Here is a 23,314-nt window from a genome sequence, read left to right as displayed (position 1 = left end):
AAATTAATTTCGGTGTACTGATGATTTCTTGTTGAAATTTTTCAATGTCATATTTCCGCTTTAGACATAATTCTATGATAAATGGATATAGACAAGTTGTAAGAGAGTGAAACTTGAACGATATGGTAGGAAAGAACAGAAGGAACCTTTCCACGATTATACTAAATATATACCTACGTCCGTCATCCACAAGAGATGTATAAATGAAAAAAATGAGTCATGAAAACGTCCTTCGATGACCGAGGTCTTCGACTAAAGCTCAATTATCCCACAGGTGTGTACATCCACCTTACAGTGTTCGCAAATTTATAGATTATTTACCGAATCGAACCAACTCGCAATTTTCCAATGTATTATAAAACAAAGAATTCCTCTATTATCCCCATTGCTACCACGTTGCGGTGCCTTTAAATACCAAAATTTAATTGGTGTGGTGGTTTTCGAGGGATATACCATCGTTGGTACATCGTTACATGCGTGATCGTTAATGTGCCCCATCGTTTTTCCCCAGATTTCCCGGCGTTTCTCAACGCTGCACACAGACAAAGCGACAAACAAAGCGCAATTAGGTACGTGTACGTATATAATGGGGACAGAGGGATGTTTTCAGAGGTAACAGAGCTGAACGAAACAAAATTTCCGCCGCTGTAAAAGATTCTTAATTAGAAGAAATTCGAAGAACAATTTGATGTATTTGGATTGATTGCTTCTAAATGACAAGTTAAATACACAAAAGAATGTTTAATTCTTCAATCTTACCCCACATCTACCCCAATTTTCCTAATTTTTAATTTCCATTTTCACTCATTTTAAATTTTCCTAATTTTCCCCAGTTTCCCAAGTTTCCAATTTCAATTTTCCCCTTTTCTAATTTTAAATTTTCTTCATTTCTTCATTTTTCTGAGTTCCCTCGTTTTCCTCATTTTTAATTTTGCCAATTTCCTCATTTTTCCAAGTTTCCCAGCTTTCCTAATTTCTTCATTTTCTAATTTTAATATTTACCATTTTCCTAATTCCTCTGGTTTCCCAATTTTCCTAATTTTTAATTTCCTTTTCCCCCAGTTTTTAATTTTCCTGGTTTTCCCCAGTTTCCCAAGTTTCCAATTACAATTTTCACCAGTTTTCTCCTTTTCTAAAGTTAAAGTTTCTCCATTTCTTCATTTTTCTGACTTTCCTCGTTTTCCTAATTTCCAATTTATCTTGGTTTCCCCATTTTTCCAAGCTTCCCATTTTAATTCTTCCAATTTTCCTAATTTCCCCAGACCTCCCCTTTCTTAATTTTTAATTTTGCCAATTTCTTCACTTTTCCAAGCTTCCACATTCCCCTAATTTCCCAAATTTCCCTATTCCCTAATTTCAATTTTCCTAATTTCCCAATTTTCCCAAATTCCCAACTTTCCAAATTTTCCAATACATCGAAATAAAAAACCTGTCCAAATTCATTTCCTCGATTTCCCGAATACCGATACCAATAATTTCCCCAATTTTCCCCGAAGAAACAGCGACTTTCATCCTTTCGAATTTCGTCGAGCTCTGGTGCGGGTAGTGCAAGCAGAATCAAGCGACAACGAAAAACCGAAATATCGGTGGGCTGGTTTATTAAAGAACCAACTGATATTATACAACTGGATATCCGTGATAATCGGTGAACACGAAAAGCACAAGGCCCGTTCACCGTAGTAAAGCCAGCAGCGATTTTGCGCAACAGTGTTCGTTCTCAAACAACATACAACAACAAGCTGTTATCAGCGTACATCAGAGGGTTGTTCTCCTGATGATTAGCCGGCGGCTGAGAGGTGACCGATCGTCGTGGCCTCCAGAGGGCCAACCTTGCCAAACCGTACTTGGTCATTCTATCCAAGGATATCCTCCCCTCTTCCACCACTTTTCTCTCGAGGCCAATATCCAAATGATCACCTGCTGCTCCTCCGCATCCTATTTCACCTCTTCAAAGCGTGGCCAATTATCTCTAGGGTCTTGTCGATGCACTTCCTCAATATATGACGGAACGACATGTTTGAGCAACTCTCCTTCACCTGCTCGAATTGATGGATCGATTGGGACGGTGATCCAGTTCTCTCGATGATCCCTTCCAGTCACATACAAAATCCCTGAATTCTTCGAAATAATAACTGACTCAGTCTCTATCTGGATGGATTCGAGACAGAATGGACGAGCACGTGTATCTCGGACGCTAGAAAGGATATAGCAAAAATATTTCTCTCTCTTCCTCTTCACGTCTTCCTCGTCGGTAGACTTCTAATCGTTAAGCTCGGACGATGTAACGACACAGCCATTGATTTTTATAATTCATCAACTTTCTTTTCCCTTGGCCACTTCACTTCGCTACGTCGTCCGCGTTTCGACGTTCAACCGCGAGTGACAGGGACCAAGGCTGTTTATCGCGGCTACCTTATTGCCAGCACACGGCGACACGTTGGTACCCGCGTCCGTTCGCCACCCGCGCGCACCCCTGTCCCGTCCTAACGTCTCGCGACGTCGGCCAAGGTATAGGCGTCCCTCGGTTGCCAGTCAAGGCGCTGGGCATGCGCGTTGAAGCGAGCATCTGACATTCCTCGCGGACCTTGCCGAGGAAGCCAACGATCAGCATGGTCAATTTACCTCCCTCGTCCATGGACGGTATCGCGGATGATGGACGTTCAAATTCTTACGATCGATATCGATCTGGATCTATATCCTTCGACTAAGTAAATAGAAAAGCCTGCTGGTAGAAAAAAGCACGGATAAGCTCTGCGTTTCTCGACATTTCCGACAGACCTTGCCCGCTTATCACTCGGATCGCTTTTGCGAATGGAACGATCGTGGCAATGGACGTATCGATGGGATTGAGCGGAACGAAGGTTAACGAGATTAAGAACACTGGTGTCGTTGATCGATATTCCTTTCCAAGGATCTTGAATAATATGCGTCTATTATTAAAAGCGATCACAGTTCACTATACGTCTGTTGATAAAAATAGTTCCCCCGATGGATGGCTGTTTTATATCCGTGACACTCGTCAAGAGTTAACAAGATTCAGATAACACCGTTAGCATTGACGACGAAATACGGGTCACGGTTTCACTGTTAATTGATAAGGTCAGACCTTAGTGTAAAGTCCTGTTTTTCAACGAACACTAAATTATCGATGGGACCAGTAATCACAGTTCACATTGACTTAAGAATCAACGTCGTTGGAACACTGATATTGACAACCGTATCTGGATCGTTCGATCAACGATTTCTTGATATTTATTGACAATCCTTTCCACCCTTCTGATTTTTATCAAACCACGGCCCTTCTTGAATGTTGCCATATATGAAACTATCCTTCACAGTCCGTCGTCTCTGACTCGATTGTCGTCCAGTCACTATCGTCATCGATCATCGAAGCGGAGGAGGAACGAATATCAGCAGTCGAGGCACGGTTCCTTTCTCCTCTTCCCGACGTTCCCGACGTTCCCGGCTCGCGTATCGATCCCGTCTCCCGTGGCAGTGTCGCGTTCAGCTCGGGGACCGGAAGGTGAAATCCCCGCGTCACGGCGTCGAAAAGTTGCCCCGTGATCGATGCCCATCCAGTCGGCGTAGCGAGTCGAAGCTGAGAGTATCGGGGACTTGCGTGTCGGCACGGTTCACACGTGACTCGAAGGTCATACTAGGAGGATCGATCGGAAGCGGGTGTACTCGAAAGTGGAGGAACGTTGTTTCCGGAAGTCGGCACGAAACTCAACGACGATACCCGAGGGAAAGTTGCGGGATCGAAATGGAGACAGTTTTCGCGCGTTTCCGCTTCATGTCTCGAGAATCGTCACCCGGCGAAGCGGTTACTCTCGACGTCCAACGATTTCCTCTTCCTTCGTAGCCTTCCTGACAGCCATGGAAGTTTCTTCCTCGGGGGTCGTCGGTTTCGCTGTCTACGATCGATCACTTTGTTCCCGGTGTATCGAACGCGACACTAATCGATGCGATTTTCGTACACGTACGATCCTGATTGCATACACGCGGCGAAAACTCGTCGCTCTCCACGATGACTGTTGTGCGCCCCGACGACATCGAACGGGTTACGCGACTGCGCACACTCTGTCCATGTTACGAGCCTCGATTTTCCTTTCGTGCCCTTCTTTCCCACGCGTGCTCCCTTTTCGACACCGGGACGAAAAGATGGCAGAACAGTTATCGATGGCGGAAGGTCGAGGTCCTTGCTGATAAATGCCACCCCATTCGAATTTCTTCGCTTTTCAATTAAGTTAATATCTTGGAAAATTTGTTAAGGCTCTCGGCTTTCATTCGATTGTACGAAATTCCCCTCTTATTTTTATTTATTTTAACTCTCGAACAGCGGACCATGGAGAAACCCCCCAAGACGGCGGGCCATGGAGAAAAGTTTAAAACGCCGGACCATGGAGAAAGGCCCAATTTTAATTTAATTTTATATTTTATATTATTTCCATTTTTTAAATTTTACAGCGTTCTTTTTAAAAATTACGCGTTTAACCATATAATGTTTTGTAAGTTTGGCACAAATTTCTTTGTTCGAGGTTAATTAGCAGAAATTTTTCATTATAAAATATTGTTCAAATCCTGCAAGAGTTTCTTCTGTCAATAAAGCTTCCCATCTGCAATTACACAATATCCCTTGAAATCGAGAGTGACCATTAAAGAATGAGATATTTACCGGGAAATATTCAGAATGTCGATTGAGTCTGGTCGAGCAGAATTTTCTTTGTCTACTATCAAGTACCCTCTCGGCTCCATTGACTTGAATAACAAAGGAGACAAAGAAAAGACAACAAGAACCATCGACTTTTCTTGCTCCAATTACATCAACCAGCAACCACGTTTCTCCATCGAACCCATTCATCGCGAATACAGTGATTTTCCAAGGACAAGTATTTGCATGGAAAATGCACAATTGATCGAAGATGGAACAAATTATCTGATACAAGTTCCCGTCGTTTGTTTGTTTTCCCTCTTTTCCCTTTCTTATTTCTCGCTATGCTCGGCAGACAAATCGATAAATCAATAGAAATGTACTGCACCCAGCTGGCCGACTCGATTACGCGAACAACGAGGAAATAGTGAACGAAATTGGGGTGAATTTTGATCGACGGATCAAGTGTACTGTGTGGGTGCAATTATTAGCCAGCGGAAATGGAAAAATATTTTAGGATTGTTTAATATTTCCTATGATATGGATTCTACGAAAATTCCATTGCTTCGTGTCTGTGCCGAATATCTCATTATCAAACATTTTTCTATACTGCAAATTATAGCTGAAGAAGCAGAGTGAATATAAATCCTAAAAAATTGACATGGTAGAAATAATCGTGCTTAGTAATTTGGAAAAAAATGTCATTCTGTCTCTTCATTATTCGATCGAGTTAATGGGACTTTCTCATCAAATCAAATTACGAATTTTTTTTCTTACTACAACAAATTGTACAAAGAGTTTTTATCCCTTATTTGTACACTATTCTTATGGTCCTTATGGTGATATCACTTGTAAATGACGAATACTGCACTGCTTACAAAATACAGGGCGAAGACGGTGGCCATCATGATTTAATGTACAATTTTTAAATAAAAGTTTCTTGTATTAGAAAAATAATTTTTAAAGGAACAGTGTAAAATTTAGAAAATAAAAATGACGAAGTACTAAATTAAATTAGAATAGTGACTCCCCATGGTCCGCCGTTCGAGGATTCAGAAATCCATGATATTATATTTTTTATTTATTTACTATATACGTTACCCTATTAATAATTATGGTATGAACCATTTTGCGATAAAAAACAAAATGGCAGTATTTTATATAAAGACCAAAAGTACCGTGAATTTTATGAATAAAAGTGTCAATAACAAAAAAACAAACGTTCCAAAATTCACCATTCTGGTTCGTGCTATAGACAATTCAATAACGAAAAGAATAAGAAAATTTGTCGAATCGGGTCATAAGTTTTTCTGCAAGCATGATCACCGTCCATAAAATTCGCGTGTCGAGAAAACCGCATTTAAAGTTTTATTTTGCATTCTCATGTTTATTTTAGCAAAATTAGACACTATTTCCGTGATTTACCTTTAGTTAACCATTCCAGCACCATATAGGACTAGCTATAGTTTAGCTATTCCGTGTCTTTAGACGAGAAAGTCCCCTTAACCGATGAACGCGTTACAGTAATCGTTCCAGGGCGTTACAAGTGTAACACCGCGAAAGTGTTGAGTCAGATTTATAAATAAACCCCGTTATCAGATAGCCGGCTGTCGCTATTTTAAGATATCGACCAATCAATGTTAAGGTCAAGCACGCCCACGATAATTCAAGGACTATCAAAATTTATCCGACGAGCTGGATCCTTGACTTCTCGCTCGATTAAAACCCCAAGCTCGAGTGTGTATTTAGGGAACAATGCTGGTGGCATTTCCGAGCGACCTATGGAGCAATGTATCGAGAACTGGCAATTATCACTGAGCTTTGAACGCGAGGGAAGAAAAAAGGACACCTGCTCCTTGGAAGGATACAATTCGAAATGGTCGAACTCGAAGCACTTTGAATTTATGGTAGAATTACTATGGATCCAATTTTTTTGAAGTGGCACTTAAAGAAATTTCATTTTCCCAAGCACTTTGTAATTGTATCGATGATATTATTGGAATTGGAAAATTAACGTTTGAAAAATTGCAAATTAGAATATTGAAACGTTAATTAAATTAAAGGAGAGTAGATAGAAAGGAGAAAATATAAAATAGATAAATAACAATGAGAATAATGGAAATTGAAGATTTCCTTGAAGAAATTTTACTTGCAAATGCTTCTTAAAAGCATTAGTGATAGTTTTAATTTCCTAAATGTGGAATTCCTTCAATAATATCTGTTACATCATCAATTTCGTAAGAGATACTTGTTTCTTTGCGTAACATTTATGCATCTATGCGAATTGGATGCAACGATGACAGAAGGATGAAATATTAACATATAAGTTATTTGAAAAATAATTATAAATTATGTGGTTGCTAAGAAAATAAAGAGAAAGATTAAATACACCCGTAGCTATTGATTAGTATTTAAAGCCTACTCATTAAAAGCATAATGATTTTCTTCTTCGAACCAAGAATCGGCATTAAATGCGAGGGTGGCGATATCTCTCGTAAAATTTTCCATAAAAAGTCTACGACGTCGTTCAAATCAGACCGCCAGGAGCAAATATACCGGAAGCAGTTACCTTGGATAGTAAAAAAAAATCCCGTGAAAGATTATCTACACCCACCTCATCAAAAGCTCATTCGAGCCACAATCTCGAGCAGATTTTTTGTTACGTAACGAATACTCTCGAGGGATGTTCACTCACAGCATTTTATTCATAATTAATAATATATATAGAAGAAAATGAAAAAATATGATATAAAAACCTTGCTGAATTTTCAAATGTTAAATTCGCTGTTGATTTTGCAATTAAGGTGTAATTGTCTAATTCTTCTAATCATAATTATAAAAAGTTTAATTTCTGAAATATACCACTATGGAGAATAATGTAATGTCGGCTTTAAATTCTTGGTATTTTAAAGGAGAATAGTTTTTAAGAAATAGGGCACAATGGTTGACTTTTTTCTTTCAAATGTAAGGAATATAATATAATGCGTTTTTGTATCTCATATTAATTTCTTTTTTAACTTTAAGTTAACGTCCTTGTATATATTTTGTAAATGTGGGTCACGATTGACCCAGGCTCCACTATTCAAGGGTTAAATAATAAACTATAATAATCTATAGCTCGCCGGATTGGGGCTCTCTCCATGGTCCGCCGTCCAAAAGCTAAGAAACGCATTTATTATATTTCCTACTTTTTTAGGAAAAGAGTCAACTATTATAAAGGGGTCAATAATTATATACATTGCCCTATAAAAATATTAATTTAGCTACTCGAAGCATTAAAAAATTAACAATTAGCATTCCTAACATCTAACAAGACTCAAATCATTTCCAATAAATCCAAATTCCACAAAAATGAAATGTAATACTTCAAATTGTAAAATTGACGAAACTATGTCTAAAATTCCTCCTCCGAAATTACGTAACGAAGCACGCGTTACCGATTCAATGTTTCTCATGGTAACGAGTCATTCTGTCCCGGTACTGACCCCGTTAGGGTACTTTTACTTTCCATCAATCTACGTGGAATTCCGTGCATCAAACCCGGAACGTTTCTGTGCCAGTGAAAATGTCGACGATGAATAAATTTAGCTTGAACCCGAAACGGGAGCAAGAAAGGAACGATAGAATGTGACGAACAAAGAGGCAGTCTCGTGGAAATTGGAAAGATGCCAGTGGCGCTATCGCGCGGAGGGTGGCACAAGCTGGAAGGGGTGCGAGGGTGGCCAAGTAAAGGGTGACATCTAGTCGCGGGGAAATATTGACCGTAAAAATGGCGTCAACCGGAGGATATGCAAGAGACACACTCTATTGGAAGATCGGTCACGCGTGTCATTCGAAATTTTATCGTTTCTCGAAGACAGAAAAAAAAAAAGAAAAGAAAAATTCTTTGTTACGATGGATCAATTTTAAATTATTTAAAAATATTTTCAATAAATTATTTCATTTAAAAAAAAAATGGCAATTCATATTTCACGAAGGATTAGATGATTTAAAAAATATTAAAAAATCCTGCAATCGATCTGATATTTTCCATCCCTCTGAATAAAAATTAACAGAGAATCGCATTCGGAGATCGATTACCTTAAAACCCGACATTTTGCGCCAAGTTGCATAAAAGCAATGCGTTTCGAAGCGTTCAAAGGGCCACCGATGTCCCACGGAGAATCTCACCGTGCCTGGCTCAATAATTTCATTCAACAATTAAGCCGCGTAACGAAACGATGCCGAGCTGCTACTTGGCTCGAGAAAACCGGGCGAGCAAGCAACTTTCAAAGTAATTTTGTTGGACTTACAAGGAAAACGGCCAGGAGGTTTCGAGCTTCTGTGACGGGCGCTTTTCGTGTTTCGCGGCATGTCGGTTCTCAATTCCATGGCAACTGTACAAAATGGAAAGAAAAAAGTCACAATTAATTCCCCACCTTCCACGTAAGCATACAGATTTTCGCATTACAGCCATTTAAATTCCCTTTTCCCTCGCTCTTTCATTTTTTTCATAAGCGAAAATGTTATTTTACGGCAACCACGTTTAATCGAGACTCGATTCCATTTTTTTTTTTCATTATCAATTTTAATCGGAGCAGCAGATTTGCGAGCAGAAATTGATATTTTCTCTTCGACTCTGCGATATCGTTTGTTTACGTTACTCCTGATCTCGATGAAGCGTGGTTTTAAAGCAGATATCAATTTCGAAACCTCGAGGGTTAAAGTTGTTCGTGAAAGTAAATTGCGTTGATTTAAAAGAGCAACGAAAGCTGAATATTGCTCATGGAATTACGAAGAAGCATCGCAAAGAAACAGAAATAACTTGAAGCAAGTTGTTACATAATCAAGGAAAGTTTCTAGTATCCTGATAAATGGGCATTAGTGTACGTTTTGTTTCATAAAGTGGTAGTAAAATTCGTGGAAAAGGTATGATTCGGTACAGTGGAGGGCGGAAAATTTGATTTCTACGAGGAACACCGTTTCTTGAAAACACGCCAGCCTGGATCTCTCAAGTCGAGTTATTGATTCCTTTGGTGCACATGGTGCTTATTGTGACCGTTTCAAAGGCGAACCGAAAGAAACCCTAAAGCAACCTTCGCCGATGTGAAAAGCAACGCAATCGAGAGGTTTTCAAAGGCCGTTCCTTCAATTTCAAACATTTTTGCAACAAATTTGTCGCAGCACAATCAAACCGGACGAAGCTCGAAAATACGGTGGGTGATCAAATTATTACAGCCACCCGCATAAATTGATGATTTTACAGAAATATCATTAATTAAATGAAAACCGAGTTAAAAGGAGTTTTTGTTATTTTTTTTATGATGTATTAATACTTGCAAAATTATGATACACAGTTGAAAAAAGTGAGTTCTTGACTGGCCTAGAAATTCTTCGGACCTCAACCCCATCGAAAATTTGTGGAAATATTTATTGTTAGTAATAATTGTCAATTGATTGAACGTTTGATAGAAGTATGGGCTAAATGCATCGAAAGTATGCCGAAAAGAATTAAGGCAGTAATTGCAGCAAAATTATAAGTATTTTTTTGTATATTAATAGCAGAGAATTATTGATTAAAAGTTACGCAATGTGAAAACCTTAAAATTGTGGCTCTATTTCTACACAAACACGAAAAACCCATTTTTCATACCATGGCTCTAATAATTTAATCACCCACCGCATTTCTATTCTCAAAAAAATCAGTCAAGTAAATTTATTCTCAATTGAAACGAACAACCAGAGGAAAATTTATCCTTATCTCTGTTTTTCAAAACCTTTTAATTTATCCTTAGAGTTTCATTTAATTTTGAAAAGAAATTTCGAATCGTTTTAACGGTAATTGAAATAATAAGAAATTTTTCTTTGAAACAGAGTTGATTCAATGATAACTTTAAGAAATGTAATCAATTGGCGGTTTGAAAAGCGTGAAAGATTAAAAAGGATTAAAGAGTGTAAACCGCGATTCAAGCGTTCTCCTCGGACATATATCATCAAAAGAAGTTGGCCAACGAGGGAAGTGTAAATTTGCCGGTCTTTCGTCGTGAGACGGTGTATAGATACAGGGGCGATGCGTCGCAAGAAACGCGAGAAAGATCGCTTAAATAATTCATTAGTCGTCGGGCTGAGATTTGCATTCAGCCAAAGAAGTTGTTACGCTGCAGAACCGTTGGACGTCGAGGCGGGCAAATGAATTAACCACTCCAGAATGGTGTAAAGAAAAAGAATGTTGGACGTGAAGCATGCATGCGCGGGAATGCCAGAAGGAACCTTGGTAAATAGAATCGAAAGGTTTTATTCGAAGATAAGCGACGCGGATGGACAGATTTTTGGACCGCGTTGGTCCGACCAGGATGAATGACTGTCCTGGCAAATAAAATTGAACATTTTTATTTCAAATATGAATTTTTAGGAAGAATTTTTTAACTTATTGATTGACCCTTTTACTAGAAAAAGTAAGGAATATAATAAATATTTTAAAAAGTATGTATTGACTGGCTAATGACCGTATAAATAAAAAATAATATAATGAGTTTCTTAACCCTCAGATGGCGGACCATGGAGAAAGCCCCAAGGTGGCAAACAATTCTAATTAAATTTTCAACTTCGTATTATTTTAATTTTTTAAGCTTCACACTGTTTATTTAAAAATTATACATTTAACTTTAGGTTAATGTCTTTGTATATATTTTGTGAATGTGGGTTCAAGGGTTAAATAATAAAATATAATAATCCATGGCTTGCTGTCTTGGGGCTCTTTCCACCAGCCACAATTTGAGAGTTGAACAACGCATTTATTATATTTTCTAATTTTTTAGAAAAAGGGTCAATCATTATAGGGGTCAATAACTGTAAGGACCATCAACTCTTTCCTTCGAATCACTAACTGTCATTTATCAAAGAATTTTCACCTACTTGGTAAAATTACACCTAAAGTGCATTTGAAGTGCATTCAAATTGCACTCGAATTCGAGTACCTCGAATTTAATATTAATATATCATTTATTATAAATATTGCAAGAGTTTATTAATAATAAAATTGATGAATTGTTAAGAGTTTCTTGAAAGAAATTTGTAATTTTTAATATTTAGATATTTCACTGACATTTTCTAGCGCGACACAATCGAATTTATTTCGATGGATTTTACGAATTTTCTGCTTGACACAGATAAGACATGCCAAATTTCTTCGAAACGTGACAGGAACCAGCGAATTTTCTCATGGAATTTCTGAGACCGCACGTGCCAGTCACAATTTTTCGAAACACATTCGTTGCCAGATTAAAATAACCCACCCAGTACAGGGAGTAAAGTTTATTTGGAGCACAGTTCGCCACTGTTTTAAGCTTATCAGAGAACTGAAAATTATAACAGGATGTACCAAAACGTTTTCCCCACGGTGCAAAGCTTTTTTCGACTCGCTGAAGCCGTCTTCCCTTTTCTTTTTTAAGGAGCTTATCGTCGGAAACGGTGATTTGTGAAAATTTCTTCCGAGCAAACATCCCTCGACAAGTTTATAGCTTACTTTTCTCCTGTCCTAAATTTTTTACATGATCTTTTATTATTATCATAGCAAAAGCCATGAATTTAAATATTTCACAATTTCTTTTCGTTTTCAATTTTTTCTTTCTTCATTTTAAAAAGGATATAAATTTTAGTTAAAATATTTCTAAAATCCTAATCCTAACAAGTATAAATACAAATACAGAAATTCTGTAATTCAATAGTAAAGATAATTTCTAATTTAAAAAATTTTAAAAGAAGGAGAAGAAAAGGAAGTTCATCCCCTGTCCGAGCAACATTATTTCAAGCCTGAATCAACATCGAATTCTTAACAACAAAACTTTCTGATGTACGTCTCATTTCCATTTAAACTAGACATTCCATGCATTGTCCACGTGTTTCGATGAACTAACGCATACATTTCAGGGGTGTCCACCCCCCTCGGCTTCGTATCGACCGTGTCGTGCCACCATAGGCCCCAGATAGGGGTTGCATCTTGCCAACGAAATGTTTTCATCCCCGTTTCTGAACCACGATGTTGACCACCCCTTACCACCACGAAAATAGAGTTCGCTGGACCAGTGTATTTGAAACTGAGGGGCGAGGGGGTGGTTGATATGGAATTCGGGTGATTTATTTGCCGTGATGGACTTCAAGGGGGTGAATTCTGCGGCAAATATGTTACCTTCAAATAACACGACGATTCCCGAGTTCCACCGTGTATTTTGTAAAATGACTCTCTGTTGGTTTATTTATGTGCAAAAAAGATTTATAGCACGGGCAGTTTCGTGTTGTTGCGCCGACACGAACAGCTGAATAAAAATGATTAAAAAGGCATTGAAAATTTAATTGGTAATAAAAATGGAAATGTTGGAAATCTAAAGATTAACTGCTAGAGTGAACTATAACAATTTCATCTACATATAATGATTATATTATAATTTCATCTATAATGATTCAATAATAATTTCATCCATAATGATTTTATAATAATTTCATCTATTATAGTTCATCTATAATAATTTCATTAGCAACCCTTAAAATTGATTTAATAAACTGATGAAAATTACAAAATTTTGTGATCTATAAAAATGTCACTATCAACCCTTAAACCTATTTTAATAAAATGATGAAAATTATAAAATCTTGTCACCTCTAATAATTTTATCTATAATAATTTCATCAAACACCATTAAAACTATTAATAAAATTATAAAACGTACAAAATTCTGTGATTGCTAAAAAGATACCCTAAAAATCCACGAACCCCGTTAACAAAAATTAACAAAACTAAACTTCTTTTCAAAACACAAAAATACCAAATTCCTCCCGGCATAAATCGCAAGATCAAAAACCGCAGTAGAAATCAATTTCCATTTTCCAAACCATACCCAACAGTCAGCCGGTCCACAATCAAATTAACAAAGCAGCTAACGAAGCAAAGGGAAAAAGCGAACTCCTTCATTTCCGCGGAATAAAAGAGAGGAACAACAGACGGTACGGTTGGCAGCCAATAAATTCCAAGAGGCCAGGCATCTCGGAGGAAATAATTCAGTGTACACACCGAAACCGGACACACGGAGTTGTACAGGTCCAGGAGGGGCTTCATTGTCTGGCTCGGAGGGCGCTTGACCTTCCGCAACGTATCGAGCATCCCGTGGTGCTTTTCTTTCAGTTGATCGTACACGAAGAACGACAGACATGTCGTGGCCATATTAAAAAAAAAAAAAAAAGAAGAAGAAGAAGAAGGAAGAAAAGAAAAAAGAAAAAAATACTTCACTTATAATACAGAGGCAACCCTCGGATATTAGATATTGTCCTTTGTCACAGGGGCGGGGATATCGCGGCCTCTCGAACCGATTCATCTCGATCGGTACAGAGGCTTGTTCAGACACGAACATATATTCAGATACAGAGAGATAGGCAAAAGGAGACGGTGGAGAGGTGAACCACCACCACCCCCTCCGGTTAGAAGCGATGCAACCCCTCTCAACCGTTACTAGCAAGCCCCGGTTGCCACCTCGTACGAGGTCGAGCGCCCTTTCGAAATTTGCCGATGGCCAAAGGAGGCCTCGAGGACTGCTTGGCTGACCTCGAATCCGAGATTCTTATCTTTGAACCGAAAGCGCCGGGAAAGACGCCGTTTATCGAACGACAGTACTACTCACGGCCGTCCACGGCCGGTTTTCAATAGAACCGACTGAACATGCCGTCCCCCCCCTCTCCCCAACACGTTTCGTATCTCGTGGCCCAGAAACCGATTCACAATGAAAATTCTGAAATATAAATATGCCGACCGCCTTCGGCTTCGAGTACAATCGAGAACCAACCGCCCCCTTTTCGCTCTTTCTCTCGATATGCTACCCAGTTAAGTTGTAGGTGGATGGCGTGGCATGATTGCTAGAGATGCAGATCCAAAGAAACGTTTCGGGGCTGGATTGATAGTTGAGAGATCAATGGGGATTATGTATAGGGTGTCTCAGGTTGGGTGGTGCAAGTGAAAAAATTAGCCAAAGAAAAAGAATAGGCCTGTGGTGAGTTAATTAATAATATTGTGAAGCACTGAGTTTATGGTTTTGTGTCTTATATTTTTTATTCTAAGAGTAACAAAATATGTAATTATTAAGAACATGTGATTGTGAATTTCATTAATATTCGATAAGAATAAATATCTTTTCGTTTGAGCTTTCGTTTTCGAGGAAATTGAGTTCGATAATTCGGTCAGTACATGTGCACTCAGGAGGAAACTACCCGAGATGCATCTCACCAATTTTCTCCATTCTGTGATAAGAATTGGGCATTATTTGAAATAATTTCTTGATACATATTTTCAAATCAGAGACTAGTGTTTCTTTGAATGAAAATTTATTTATAGATCTTTCAATAAAAATCTCGACTAAATCCGAATAGCGAGAAATTATCAATTTAAACAAATTTTTATTTCAAATTGAATTTCATTCTTCCTGTTATTTTCAAATGATTAATTGAATTTTTAATTAAATGAGATGAAAATTTATTCTTTATTCTTCAATATTTTCGGTTTTCTTCGACTCTGTGTGATATGGTATTTTTTATACATGCTAATTCATTCATTTAAGGGTTGAAAACCACCATCAAAGGTTACCCGAGAAAACCATTTTTTTTAATACCTCGAAAACCAATTGAAATTTTTTAATAAAGTCAACAGTAAATTATTTGTCATAAAAGGATGCTATTATAGGCATTATTTTTATCCTAAAGGATTGCATCCCCTAATTTTTATTTTTTTGAAACAATACCTTTCTTCGAAAATAAAAGCTGAAAGTAAAAAAATGTATCCTTATTCTTGCTTATAAAATCACCCTATGAGACACCCTATATTCGATAGTTAAATAAATGTACCATAAGATAACAAAAATTCATAAGGAAGTGAAAGTCGAAAGATGTCTACCCTGAAATATAGAAATTGAGAAGTTGACGGGTTCAGAAATATATTGGAACCGAACGATGAGATAGAAGATCAGAAAATCCGTGAGTAATGTATCCCGTATCGTTCATTGAAGCTAATTTTTCAGAGTCTCGGATACTCGATGAACAAGAAGATTGGAAATATTTATCAGAAAACGAATATCGTTGCTCGTTCCCCGTTCGTACCAGCTTCTCACTGATTGCTACGATATCTGAACGATTGAGTTAGCAGAATAGTTTCGAGAAATTCGGTGAAATACTTTGCCGATTAAATACACACCAGTGGCGTCAAAATATCGTACACAGTCTGTTGAATATTATCGTAACACGACACGAAACATATGCTTTTATATATTGATACACGATTAACAGTACTAATTGGTTACATTAATTTTTTAATTAATATTTACTCAAATAATTAATTAATAATTAATAAATAATTAATTAATAACATCGATTTTCAGTGACGCATATGCTTCTGTATATTCTCTTTAATAAACCAAATTAATGTTCAAATTATAATACAATAGACTCTCGTTATATCGCCGTCGACGGGGTGTAGAGTGGAAAATTTATCAAGCTTCATGCATCATTTCAATAGAAATAGATAGAATTTTTGCACTGAAGATATTTAACCTTTTAATTGTTGATGACGAGTTAACTTGTAATACAGTAGACTCTCGTTATATTGCCGCTGACGGGGCGATGGAAAATATGTCAAGCTTCATTTCAAATTTTATGCATCATTTCAATAGAAATAGATAGAATTTTTGCACTGAAGGTATTTATCCTTTTAACTGTAGATAACGAGTTAACTTATAATACAGGAGACTCTCGTTATATCGCCACTGACGGGGCGGTAAAGTGGAAAATTTGTCAAATTTCCCAGTTCTCATTTAAAGGAGGGAGGAGAAATTGAAACGTGTTATTTTCATTTACTATAATAATGAAAGGGTGGTATGCTTGAAAATGGCAATATAACAAGAGACTACTGTAAATAGATATTTACTCATAGAAATTGTCTGTATAATTTTCCCATAAATTGTGAGTAAATATTCTCTATTATAGTACCATGTACAAATAATTCCTTGACAGAAACTGTATGCTCGAAAATCACGAATAAACCGTCCCCTGAAAACAAGAAGCTTCAACAAAACCCCGTATATTATACCCTGTACTGTTCTCTGTTTGTGCAATGGAGCTTCACCTGTTACAGGTTACACACAGAGCATGGTGGTTCAGAGTATGGTTCAATGGGCAATAAGTTCACTCGATGCTTCCATCATGCTTCTGTACGTATGTGTATACCTCGTACACGTGTATGGATAATGATGATCTGATTAACGTTCACGCTCCTTTTATTTCAAATAAACCAATGGAAAACAAAACGAACAATCGAGGCGACGGATTCGAGTGGCTAATCATCGAGAGACCGTTCAGACACGACAGCTGAAAGAATGGACAACTACAATAGGGATTGACGATGCGCGGATTGACTTTTATTTTAATACTATCTCGATAACAACATTTTTCACTGTTATCCTTTTAGTTTTCTGGATTTTTAAAAAATGTCAAGCTTCTTTTATTAATTAAAAAATAATCACTAATTGAATTATGAATAAAATAAAAAATTCAATAGCAGAAAACGAAGACAGTCGAGTAGGGTGATGTATACAATTATTAACCCTTTACCTAAAAAATTATGAAATATAATATAATGCGTTTCTTAGCCCTCGGACGGACCATGGAGAAAGGCCTTATTTTATTTTCTAAATTTTACGCTGTCTTTAAAAATTAATATTCCAATACAATAAAAGAAAATAATGTGAGATAGAAAACAAAATTAAAATTTTGCTTTGGTGAGGCTTCTCCATGGTCCGCTGTTCGAGGGTTAAAAAACTCATATTATATTTCTTACCTTTTTAGGAATACACTTCTAATACAAAAATAAAATAGCATTTTGCTATAATAATCTTACATGTTGGAGTAACAAAAGGTACAGAATTATGTAAATTAGAATTGTTCCTCTCTCCATGGTCCGTCGTCCAAGGGTTAAAAAACTTATTACATTATATTTCTTACTTTTTTAGCAAAAGGGTCGATCATTACCTAGGAAACGATAACTGCATTCATTACCCTATTTATTGTCAACTTATTATAACTTGAAATCATTTGAAAATTCCTCGAAGTTGAATTTCATATCGAACGATTGCGAACCAGAGTCTGAAGCGAACGGTCCGGAAATGTGTTCTTTATTTGAACTTCTGACGAATTGAAGTGGAATAGTTTAAAGCGTTCTCGTTACTTAAAACGTTGGTGGACTACAGAATGGCCGAACTTTCTTTTAAAAACTTTCTTCGTTACTTAAAACAGAAGGAAGCTGAAAATCTCCGGTCCTTTTGTTCGTCCACTTGAACACACGTGTGAGGTGTCCTGGATTTTCTTTACAGCCCGAAAAATATAAATTTCACCGAGGTATAATTAAATTTTCTTAACAAGTTTCATTCGAAACGCTATCAAAATCGCTCTTTACCATTCTCCTTCGCGAAAATATTTGAAATATTTTTAACGACTTTCCCGCAAGTTAAAAAGTTCCTTCGAACGTCTAAGAGTTTCCTCGGGAAAGGTTCGAAAAAAATCCTGCTCCTCGGTCATTCAGAAGGAAAAACCAAGAGCATCGAAGCGTGTTGGAGCGTCGGACGATTAACGTGGAAAGAATCGCGGGTAAATTGTTGCTCGAGAACAAGATCAGGGTGAATAGAAACGAAACGAGACGGCACGTCGTTTTTTCTCAATGTTTTAACCGGCATTCTCTTTTTCATCGCGGCTCTCGTTAGCGACGCAAGATGCATTTTTATTCACCCTTCAGACGCTGCGAGCCACCCCTTTGTCGAGCCTTCCAAGTGGTATCCTACGTAAATTAATGAAATTCCTCGACAGTTACGTGATTGAGAAACAAAATCAGCTGATCGCCTCTGATGGAAAATGTACTCCTCGATTTTTCAATTCAATTATCCGAACGTTCACAAAATATTATTTGCAATAAAAAAGAAAAAGACTTTATAGCGAGGCTGCTTTTGTCGAACGAAATTAATACATCTTTTGTTACTCGAGATTGCTCAAAGCTCTCTGAAACGTTTAACTGCAAGTACGATTCGCTTTCCTGAGTAATTTTTTCTATATTTCATGGAAAACATTTCTTTTCTTCAGTTTGCATTATTCGAACCGGTACAGAGTGGAAAAAGCTCGTTACGTCGAGTACTAAATTGTCCGAAATTACGATCCTTTATCAGAGGAAGTTATCTTCCTCTTTCACGAACGGAAAGAGGAATGATAAGAAGAACGATAACTGTTTGACAGAAAATAAATTATACTACAATAAAAATCATATGTACGTTAAAAAGAGTTCTGTATGCCACTTTGTTTCATTTTCATTCTTGTACAAAAACTTTTACCTGTCTTTAATGAAATTTAATCAAATGATTCAATTTTATTCAAGTATCAATTCTCAGTCTCTTACAACTTTCATTATAATTTCTTTCATCGTTTCTAATTTATTTAATAACGGCACTTATCTTGTTTTAATATCGTCTTTGCCTCGTTAACACTTTGATGGTTTCAAATTTAAAAAGATCTAAATTTTACTTTGAAGCACATTGTCAAATTATAATTAATTAATAAAGATTGAAAAATATAATTAAAACTGTGACTGTTTAATTTCATAATTTAACACTTCAAATTGTTGACAGAATATTAACTCTTCTGTTCGTTCGTTCTATTTTTCAGAATGATACGAGTAGATTAAATTTGTAATGCCGGTCACAAGTGACCCCTACGGCAGACGACGTCTGAAGCATACTTTTCGAGTCGTCGCATAGTGTCCCTATTCTACTTGTCCGATTACAAAGTACCCTTATACCACTTGTCTGACTACACTGCGCCCTTATACTACTTGTCCGGTTACACAGAGTCACTATCGCACTTATATGCACATCCTGTATTAAAAGATTCTCTGATATTCCTTCAAAAAATAAGCATGTACGATGTGTGCTCTGGGGGAACGTGTGCAGTTTATCACCTCTGTACAATGATTAACCCTTTTTCTAAAGCAGTAAGGAATATAATATAATTAACCCTTTTTCTAAAACAGTAAGGAATATAATATAACGTGTGCAATTTATCACCCCCGTACAATGATTAACCCTTTTTCTAAAACAGTAAGGAATGTAATATAATGGGTTTCTCAACCCTCGGACGGCGGACCATAAAGAGAGCCCCAAGATGGCGGACCATGAAGAAAGCCACAATTTTAATTTAATTTTGTATCCCATATTAGATTCTTTTATTTAAAGGTTAAAAGTAAATGTGGGTCATGGTTGACGCAGGTTTCATTATTCAAGAATTAAATAATAAAAAATTATTATCTTTCGTAGGTTGAATACTTTTTGTTCCGAATATAATTATAGTTTATTACGTAAAAAACGTGTTATTTAATGATTTTCCCAAACCGCAGACGACGAACCATGGAGAAAGCCACAATTTTAATTAATTTTGCATTTCATATTACGTTCATTTTCTAAATCCTTCACTATTCCTTTAAATATTGTTTTTATCACCCCCATATATTTAAATTTCAATCTGTTTTGTTTTTACTCTACAAAACTTCTTAAAACTTGAAATTGCGAATATTTTATGGAAAATACAATTTGTTTTCAGTGTATATAATTCAAAGGGAAAAGAAGATATAAGACTTCGTTCAGATATGCTATAGGAATATAAATTTATTCCTTTCAGCGACGACTGATCCGAAATATAACACCCCGTTACTCACAAATGAACCTTCATTTTTATCAAACAACCCTCTGAAACTTTTTCCTCTCTCTTTTTCTAAATGAAATCACCCATTCTCTCCGAAGCGAGGAGACTCGAAACTCGAGCGAAGATTGAACCTTATCAAACGAGACCGCGGCTGTCTCGAGCGTGTACTCGCGCGATTATTGTTCACGTGGTTGAAGAGAGGAAGAAACGAAGACAAGAAGCAAGCGTGTAAGGTAGACTCGAGAGTCGAGGGCTTTTATACCAGACTGAAAAAGAACGTCCTGCCTATCCATGCACGGCTGGTCGAGCACACCGCGAGCAATTTAAAGAGCGAAAGACGCGAAAGACACTCGGTTCCGTGCTCGTAATTTCCATCGTCGCCACGACCACTGTCAACAGACGACCTCAGACTTCGGGCATCCGAAGTTCAGACGGTTTCGTTTGTCTTCTCCCGTTCGAGACAAAAAGAAGCTTACAAAGCTATAGCTCGTAACGTAAAAAAGAAACTGATGGTTATAACTTGGATTTTTTATATTTAAAAAATAAAAGCGACGAGTGTTCTTTTAAGGCCACCCCTCGCAGTACCTCGGAAATTTATTTTAGTAGAAATTTAAAATGGGAATAAATGTTTACTTAATATTATGGCTGTGTTTCCGAATGGTCCCACCAAAATTGAGAACTCAGGTTCGGTATATAACCTAAATTAACTACAAGAAACCAATTCAAGTTGGTTTCAGAGCTGGATGTCTTACCGTTTTCGAGATATCGTGGTAAGATTAGGTTAGATTAGATTAGGTTAGGTTCTGTGTACGCACAGAATAGCGCATGCGCAGTATTGAATAGCGCATGCGCAGTATCGAATAGCGCATGCTCAGTATCGAATAGCGCATACGTAGTCCCAAAATTGTACAAAAATTTCTTTCCACGATATCTCAAAAACGATAAGAAATCCAGCCCTGAAAGCAATTTTAATCGGTATCTGGTAGTCAATTTAGGTTATATACCGAACCTGAGTTCTCAATTTTAATGGGGCTATTCGGACACTTATCCAATATTATTTCTAATATTATATTATATAATATTATTTTAATATTATTTCTTAAGGGAACCTTAGGGAATGTATTATTCTAAAGTAACTAGACACGACACAGTATAAAATATCAATTATAAAATGATTAAATAGTTACTTGTTGATTTACCAAAAATTTAACCAAAGTAAAAGAAAATCCAATGGCTACTCCTTCAGCTAAAACATAAATACTAACTTCGAACTCTTTCGAAGCAACATGGAAACTAGGTTGTAACTTCTGCAAAGGTACGGCTGGATTTCGAGACTTCATCGCAGCACATTTTCTTGACCTGTTCCATTTAAATATATTCAAACGCCGGTACTTTCTATGCAGACATTTCTGTCACACCTAAACCAGGATAGAAAAGTAACAGAAAGCTTATCGAGCGTTTCTGCTGATCTGTTTAAATCCTTATCCGTTCGATTCCCGGAAAATGATAAACAAATAAAACGGGAATCGATATGAAGGTTTTCAATTTCACGAATAAAAATAACATCCTATTTTCTCGGATGTTTTATTCAAGGTACGTTTTAAAATACGTTACGTTTGGAATAATCTGCATCGAAAGCAGATAGGAAGTTAGCGCGGTGGAATTCAAAGGGGTTGTAGGCGGATTCGCGAGTCGACGAACGAAGCTCGAAGCTCCCGCGATAACGGGTCGGAATAAAGCGGAGGAGGGTGTTTTTCTTTTTCTGTTCGCGAGGGTGCTCCGACACTCGCATTACGAGCCACTTAAACGACGCTTAACGAGAGGCCTCCATTGTCGCTAGGCCTTTGTCGCACGCTGCTTTTAGCTGCTTCGAATTGACGCGAACGTACGAGTGTTTTCAAAGATAATTCGGCAAACTTTTTCCCCCCTCCTTTCCATTTCTATTCTCTTTCTCTTCTATCGCTATGAAAAAAGACTCTATGCTTGATATACTTGCACTGTATATCTTTTTTCTTTAAAATTGTATTTGTTCTCAAAATTGAAAAAAAAAATAATGAAGATCATGTAACGAAGAGTTAATGATCTTGCTATTTTGAAATTTTCTATAAGGGAGAATAAGGTCATCATGATCAACAGGGTAGGATGATCAATATAATTATAAAATTCCAAGAGAGAATGTATTTTCATTTTTGTAATAAATTTTTTAAATGTATTTAAATATTCGCAGAACCAATTACGAAGAAGATATATTGAAATCTAATTTTTATAGATATTTCATGTAATAATAAGGTTTCTAGTTCATTTAGGTACATTTAATAATGTAACTTGATACTTTTCAGTTTTCATTAAAGTAAAATTCAGATGCAATTATCCATTTATTTTTATTTCTTATAGCTTTTTAAATTATCTGAGCAATTAGGGGCATAAGAATCAAAGTGTTATTGTTTTTATTATGTAAATGCCTAATATTTTATAATTTGACTTATAATAGAAATTTGAACAAAAAACCTTTTTTCATTTTTAAGTTCATAAGACGAAAATGATAGTCATGACCCTGATTCCATGGGATTTAATTATAATAATAATAATCATGACACCACCTTAATTATCGCGATCTCCAATCTGATCATCCTAACCCTACACAAATTAAATGACATCGATTGTCACCTTTTTCTTTCATTTAGCAAATAATTAAACATATAATGGAGAGATCCTTAAGACGGCGGACCATGGAGAATTTTAATTTAATTTTGTATTTCATATTATTTTCATTTTCTAAATCCTACACTGTCCCTCATGCAACTTTTTGCAATATTACCAATGATTTTACTTAAAATTAAAACCTTGTACTTGTAATTAAAAAGTTTGAAAAAAATCAATTTAAAATAAAGATATTAATAATGTGCCATAAATGGC

The 23,314-nt window shown here is 36.7% G+C and overlaps 1 long non-coding RNA gene across 1 annotated transcript in view; it reads right to left on the bottom strand.

The window, feature by feature from the left end:
* Positions 1 to 8,955: 8,955 nt before the first annotated feature.
* LOC123988018 overlaps positions 8,956 to 23,314 on the bottom strand; it is a 40,050-nt gene continuing 25,691 nt past the window's right edge. The window contains exon 4 of the long non-coding RNA XR_006829585.1: positions 8,956 to 9,027. This is a non-coding gene — a long non-coding RNA (uncharacterized LOC123988018). The remainder of the gene's footprint in view (positions 9,028 to 23,314) is intronic.

This window comes from Osmia bicornis, chromosome 8 (genome assembly GCF_907164935.1).
Source record: "Osmia bicornis bicornis chromosome 8, iOsmBic2.1, whole genome shotgun sequence".
In the NCBI taxonomy this organism is placed as follows: domain Eukaryota; kingdom Metazoa; phylum Arthropoda; class Insecta; order Hymenoptera; family Megachilidae; genus Osmia; species Osmia bicornis.
The sequence above is the reverse complement of the archived record's forward strand: the minus strand, read 5'-3'. Positions and strand labels throughout refer to the sequence as shown.